Source organism: Poecilia reticulata, linkage group LG17, assembly GCF_000633615.1.
Source record: "Poecilia reticulata strain Guanapo linkage group LG17, Guppy_female_1.0+MT, whole genome shotgun sequence".
NCBI lineage: Eukaryota > Metazoa > Chordata > Actinopteri > Cyprinodontiformes > Poeciliidae > Poecilia > Poecilia reticulata.
The window spans coordinates 28,248,546-28,254,530 of NC_024347.1; the positions used below are offsets into that span (position 1 = coordinate 28,248,546).

The following is a 5,985-nucleotide window of genomic DNA, read 5'->3' on the forward strand; positions in this document are numbered from 1 at the left end:
AGACCCAATGACTTTATCAGCACAGCTGCTCACAACCAATTCCTCCCAGGGGAGAATGTACGGCAGCGTGCAAAAGTTTTAAACCACCCGTAATTTCTTCAGTGTTTGCCATGAAGCAGCCAGACGTCCTGTTCATCTCTCAAAGTGCTTTTGATCAGTAGTTCTCCAGGCTTCCTGAAGGTCTTTCACAGTTTTGAAGTATTTTAAATCCATGTTTTTTCTTGTTTTCTTTGTATTCTTATATTGCATAACTTTTTTGTCACGTATTTCTTTTTGTTAATCACACATTGTACATGTTTTTATACCTTTTTCTGCTCTGTCCTTGTCTTTTCTGTCTCTTTATAATTGCTTCAGGCAGTCTAATTTGCTTTATTTTAAAAAATAGGATTCAGTTTTTGAGCATAAACTGTTGAACACCCAGAACCTACCACCAAAAGGAATGTCACCATGTATGGTTCTTTATTTATGTTTTAAAACTGGAGCTGCTTTTTACCTACACAATTCATTTTTATTGTATTTATTACAATGGCAATATAGCAAAATTCAATACAGATTGTATAATAAGAAGATGATGACATATTAGATCTTTGTTATAACGCCAGAAGGCTAACTGTGGTTTCAGAAACCAGGTATTCCCTCCCTGCTTGTTGGTGTTGGGAACCACAGCAGCAGGTGCAGAAAGGAAAGACACTCATGTACAGGTGTAGATGGAATTACACACAAACAGATATGGAGACAGATCCAGTGCTGGATGCTCTCACACCGAGATTTACCCTCTGAGAGCGCGAGCGCATAAAAGAGAGAAATTCTGTGGGAATGGAGGAGCGCAAGCTTGAAAGGGAATGCAGAAATTGGAGATATAGCTGTGGGTGGAGGGCAAACTAACTTTGAACATTCATTGCTGTGAAGTTATTATCCGTCCTCTCCAGAGGTCACAGCCGGGGCTGGTGGGAAGGCTTCTCAAACAGAGGGAAAACCTCTCACGTACCGAGCTCAGAGGGCATAAAATGAGCTTTTTCTTATTCCCCAGACTTAAAAAAAATGTCTTTAAATATATAGATGAATAGATATGTGCATGCTGGCTGAATCTGTGAAAATGGGGCCAGAGTTTTAATAAACTGTAATTGTGATGCCAAAACTGCATAATTACGCTCACACAGGATTAAGACCCGACCACTAGAATAAACTCCAGCAGGACTTGGAGGATCTTCTGGGCTTCTGGGCCCATTCTGTGAGATAGAGAGAGGAAATTCCCCAGAGTGTTTTCAGCTTGGACAAAGTTTCACCAGGAGGCCACATCGGGTTTTTTAATCCATGTACAAGATGTTATTTATACGCTGGCAGATTTATACTTAAGGTTTGCATTTTACTGACATCCTTCTTCTGACTGGAACTAAGAGAGATCTGACTGTAACATGGTGTTAGTTTTCCAAATTAATGTCAAAACCTGTAAAAAAAAGAAATGAAGCTCCTTATTTTTGAAATCCCATTTTTGTGTGGATGTGAGGTTTGAAATGAAACCTGCTGCCTGGTGCCACAGCTGGTGGGTCCCTCCATTTTTGAACTGCAGACATTGATTACTGCTCTTGTTTTCTCAATAACCATCATCAGGGTGAACCTTAAATCCACTTTTTATTGTTTTTGAAGCCGCCTCCATGATACCTGCGTTTTGAGGCAGTCTGCACTGATCTGTCTGATGTTTAGAACATTTTTATATAAAGTGTTTAAGCAACGTCTGAAAATCCAGAATGTCCAGCAGAAATATGAACTATTGTAACCAATAGATGCATTTTAAATACATAAATCAAACTGACTGAATTTATTTAGCGTATTTCTAGTCATACTGACTATTCAAAGCACTTCACACTACAGCCACCCTCACAAACACACACACATTTACACACCCAGTATAAAGACTGATGGGTAACTTGAGGGTAAGTGCCTTGCCCCGGGGTAAATCATCCTTATAAGAATAAACTGTAATCAAACCTACAACCTCATCTATACGTATATCTCTCCTCTGAAGCAGTTTAATGACTTCCAGAACCACATGAGCCTCAGTAATAACAGGCTGTTGAATTTGTCCCTTTTGAAAACTAATCTAACATCCAAATGTGTTTTTCTTGGCCCGCTGAAAGCCATTTAGGCACCTAAGGCTAATTAATTTTCTCTCTGAAAATTCTACCAATAAAATTATGTTTAATTTCAACACGCTTTCTAAATATAACCGACTAAAAACAAATGTGTAAATGGTAAAACCAGAACGTAGCCATAAACAGTGGCTACTTTACATCTGAAATTAGGTTTTATTTATTTTATTGTTTGTTTTACTTCATTATTATTATTTTATTTGGCCCTCTTGGAAATTATAGAATATACTGTTTGATATAAGCAACATATTTTTTGCATTTACTTCACCAAGTTAGGCTTTCTCGTGATCTGTTTTAAAGAAGACAAAACATTTCTCCAGGATTTCTGAACGTCTTTCAGGGTTTTTCTTTCAACTTTTGCTTCTTTTCAACTCATTTTTAGTGCAGTTCTTGTACTTGACCTTTGGAGGATATTATTAAGGTGAACAATACGAAGAAATGCCGGGTGCAAGAAGAGCAAAGTGTTTCTGAACTCAGAAATTGGAAAAATGTCTTCTGTAGGAGTTTTTTAACTGCAACTGCATGAACAAAGTTTACTTACTATGATAAACTTAAAGTTGGATGAAATATTGTCAAAAACCCCAGTGAAATATTCCGCTAGCTCTTCAAAATGAAATATAAATATGTAAAGATTGAGGGCTGCACAGTGGTGCAGTTGGTAGAGCTGTTGCCTTGCAGCAAGAAGGTTCTGGGTTCGATTCCCGGCCCCGGTCCTTCTGCATGGAGTCTCCATGTTCTCCCTGTGCATGGTGGGTTTTCTCCGGGTACTCCGGTTTCCTCCCACAGTCCAAAAACATGACTGTCAGGTTAATTGGTCTGTCTAAATTGCCCCTAGGTGTGAGTGTGTGTGTGCATGGTTGTGTGTCTCTGTGTTGCCCTGCGACAGTCTGGCGACCTGTTCAGGGTGACCCCGCCTCTCACCCAGCACACCAGCTGGAGATGGGCACCAGCAACCCCCCTGACCCCACTGAGGGACAAGGGTGTAAGAAAATGGATGGATGTAAAGATAGATTCAGATGTTTTGAGTCGTATGTATAACTAATGTTCTGACTCACACAGCTGTGAATGTATGTAATGTCCTTTTAAACAAGCTTTGTAACCATGTGAAATTACATGGCTGGAAAAATAGTTTTCTTCGTTTGTGAAGGTGGGTGAATTTATAGAAAAAACATTTCTTAGTTTATGGAAAAGTCCTGATTGGACAGTAACACCTCAGCCTGAATGGATGTTTTCCCATTGATGAACTGGTTTAAAATTAACAGGATTTCATAAAAAGAAAATCTAAAGAGCTGCTGAGGAATCATGAAAATGGTTTGGTTGCTGTAGTTCCTATAAAGTCAGTTCCACTGATTATTGGGAATGGCAGATGTACATATATTTTCTGCCATTTTTTCTTTCAAAATTGATGCTCATTTGACTTCTGCTTTCTTTCTTGACATGTCTGTCCCATTTTCTATCAGAAGCAAGATTTTTGAAATTGTAATCTGCCCAGGGTGTGAATACTTTTGGCACCAGTCAAACATCAGAGCTGATCTAAAAGTAAACTCTTGCAAAATCAACAATTGATTTTTTTTTTCTGCAGCAAAATTAAAACTGCATTTTGCTGCAGAATATTAATAAAATGTTTCTCCATCCTACCACATAATTTACTCCTGCAGTACTATATGTGACCAGCAGGTGGAGATATCTCTAAAAAAGTAACAAGACACACCAGAACACAGATTTAACAGTGTACAATACTTTATTAAACAATTATCTAAAAGTTCTTTTTAAAACACTTCTTTTAAATCCAAGGCATCGGGCTCACTACTTGGTCGCCGGAACCAAAGAAAAAGGGAACACACAAGAAGGGACAGACAAGATGAKGTTGTTCCAARAAAACAAGCAAACCATGCAAATGCAACAAAGTAAAAGAAAACAAGAACATGCACGCAAAAGAAATAACACAGCACTCAAACGAAACAAAAGAATACTTCAACAAACTAAAAGAAAATGCTTCAAGGATGGAACAAGTTGTCGTCGTCTCTCCAAGTGCCCTTCTATGGGGGCCAGAGGAGTAATGCCCCGCCCACCAGCCCGCCCAATCCACAACAGGCTCAGCGAAGAGCGGCCAGAACAAACAGTGATAAGACAAAGCAGCAGAGCGTCCAAAGCACTGCAGCTCCAACAATCAGTTGCCTGAAACAGAAACCCATTAATGCTAAATACAAAATAAACATAATCCAAAAACTAAAGGACAGGTAGCTTACCCAGGGGTGGAGACACAGCCTACACCAGGAGGGAGCAGATCAGCAGACGAGGACTAGACAGAAGCCACACACCACAACAACCTCCAGCCGCGGCCGGCAACGCCAGCAGAGCCGCACTGCGGAAACGCACGACAGGTGTAGCACCCAAAAACCAACCACGATCCCAGCCCCGGATAGCAGAAAAATGGCACTTACAACATCAGACGAGCTCATCAAACACCGCCAACATGTAGCCGCCAATTGTGCAGACAGTGGAGGAAACAAGGGCACACACACACCTCGCAGCGACTTACCCAGCTTTAAAGGCATCTGCCCCGCCCACCAATCAGTGGCGCGCCTCTCGCCACACCCGACGCAAAGCGTGGGGGAGGGTGAAACACCATCCCACCACATATATAAGAGGAACTCTAAACACATTGCAATAACCTCTGCTCTGATTGGTCCCTATCAGTTGTTACTGTCTAATCAAGTTCAGATATTAATAATAACATATATTCCACCTAAACTGCAAGTTTTGTGTTTATACCTTGAGCTCCATGTGCAAACAGAGCAGAACACTTTAACACATGCATATCTGCTCTTTACCTGGATTTCTGACTGCATGAGATGCTGCAAGGTTAAGTGGAATGATGGATAGATTAATTTTACACATGCGCAAACATTTCTTTCACACAATTTTTTTCCTCAAGGTTGCAAAGCTTCATTTGAAGCACAGTATAAACTCTGTTCATGGAAATCTGTAAAGAAGATTTGAAACTCTACCCAGCTTGAAAAACAAGCTACTCATGAGACCTTTTCTTCGCTATGTTAAGAGGGTTTTTTTGTTGTTGTTTTATTTATATATATTGTTTCATAGGAGTTGGAATCAATCCCAATTCAAAACCAGCACGATGTCAGCAGACAAGCCCACTGCGGGGCTTTTAAGAGCCAACAAAAAGCTCAATAATGAAGCTAAAACACTCGACCAAGAGAATTCACAGCCAGAACTGTTTTAAACCCAGTGGCGTCACTTGCCATTGATTTTTGTTTCTGTGCAGACACTCTGTGTGGCGTGCCTATGCTCAGGTGGCTGCATTGTGTTTGTGTTTGATGTTCTGCTTTTTAATTTTTGTTTTGCCACAGTCCAAATAAAGTCCACAGCAGCCTCAGGCTGTGTGTCCAGGGAGTCTTCTGACTCTGTGGAACGCAGGCAAACGGCTGTCTGCAAAATCCATTCAGATTAGCATCAGAAGCTTAGCTGGCAGATTTGTAGGTTTAAAGTGAGAAAAGTAAAGTGAGGGTGCTTTCAGAAAATAAAGCCATCAATGGATTTATTTAGAACCAAAGATGAGACATAATGGGCTAAGGAGCAAAAATCTTGAATTTAATCAATATTTGTTTGAGCCATCTTCAAAGCAATAAATCCTCCAGGTACTTTTACTCAGGGCTTCTCCAGGTCGTTGGCAGGTGGTTTTGTATGTGCTTCTGTTAATTTAAGCCTCCTCATTGCGCTCTGCTTCTTTGTTTTTCCCCAGATGGACTCAATGAGATCCGTCCTCCGTGGAGGTAAGGCCATCTGTTGGAGCAACGCGCTCTTCCTGTTGACT

General features: G+C 40.5%; 1 long non-coding RNA gene across 1 annotated transcript; it reads right to left on the reverse strand.

Moving 5' to 3' along the window:
- Positions 1 to 4,192: 4,192 nt before the first annotated feature.
- On the reverse strand, positions 4,193 to 4,788 carry LOC108167083 (uncharacterized). The gene is made up of 2 exons (XR_001777474.1): positions 4,400 to 4,788; positions 4,193 to 4,328 (listed from the first exon to the last, which is right to left on the reverse strand). It is a non-coding gene; the product is annotated as an uncharacterized LOC108167083 (long non-coding RNA).
- Between the last annotated feature and the right edge of the window lie 1,197 nt (positions 4,789 to 5,985).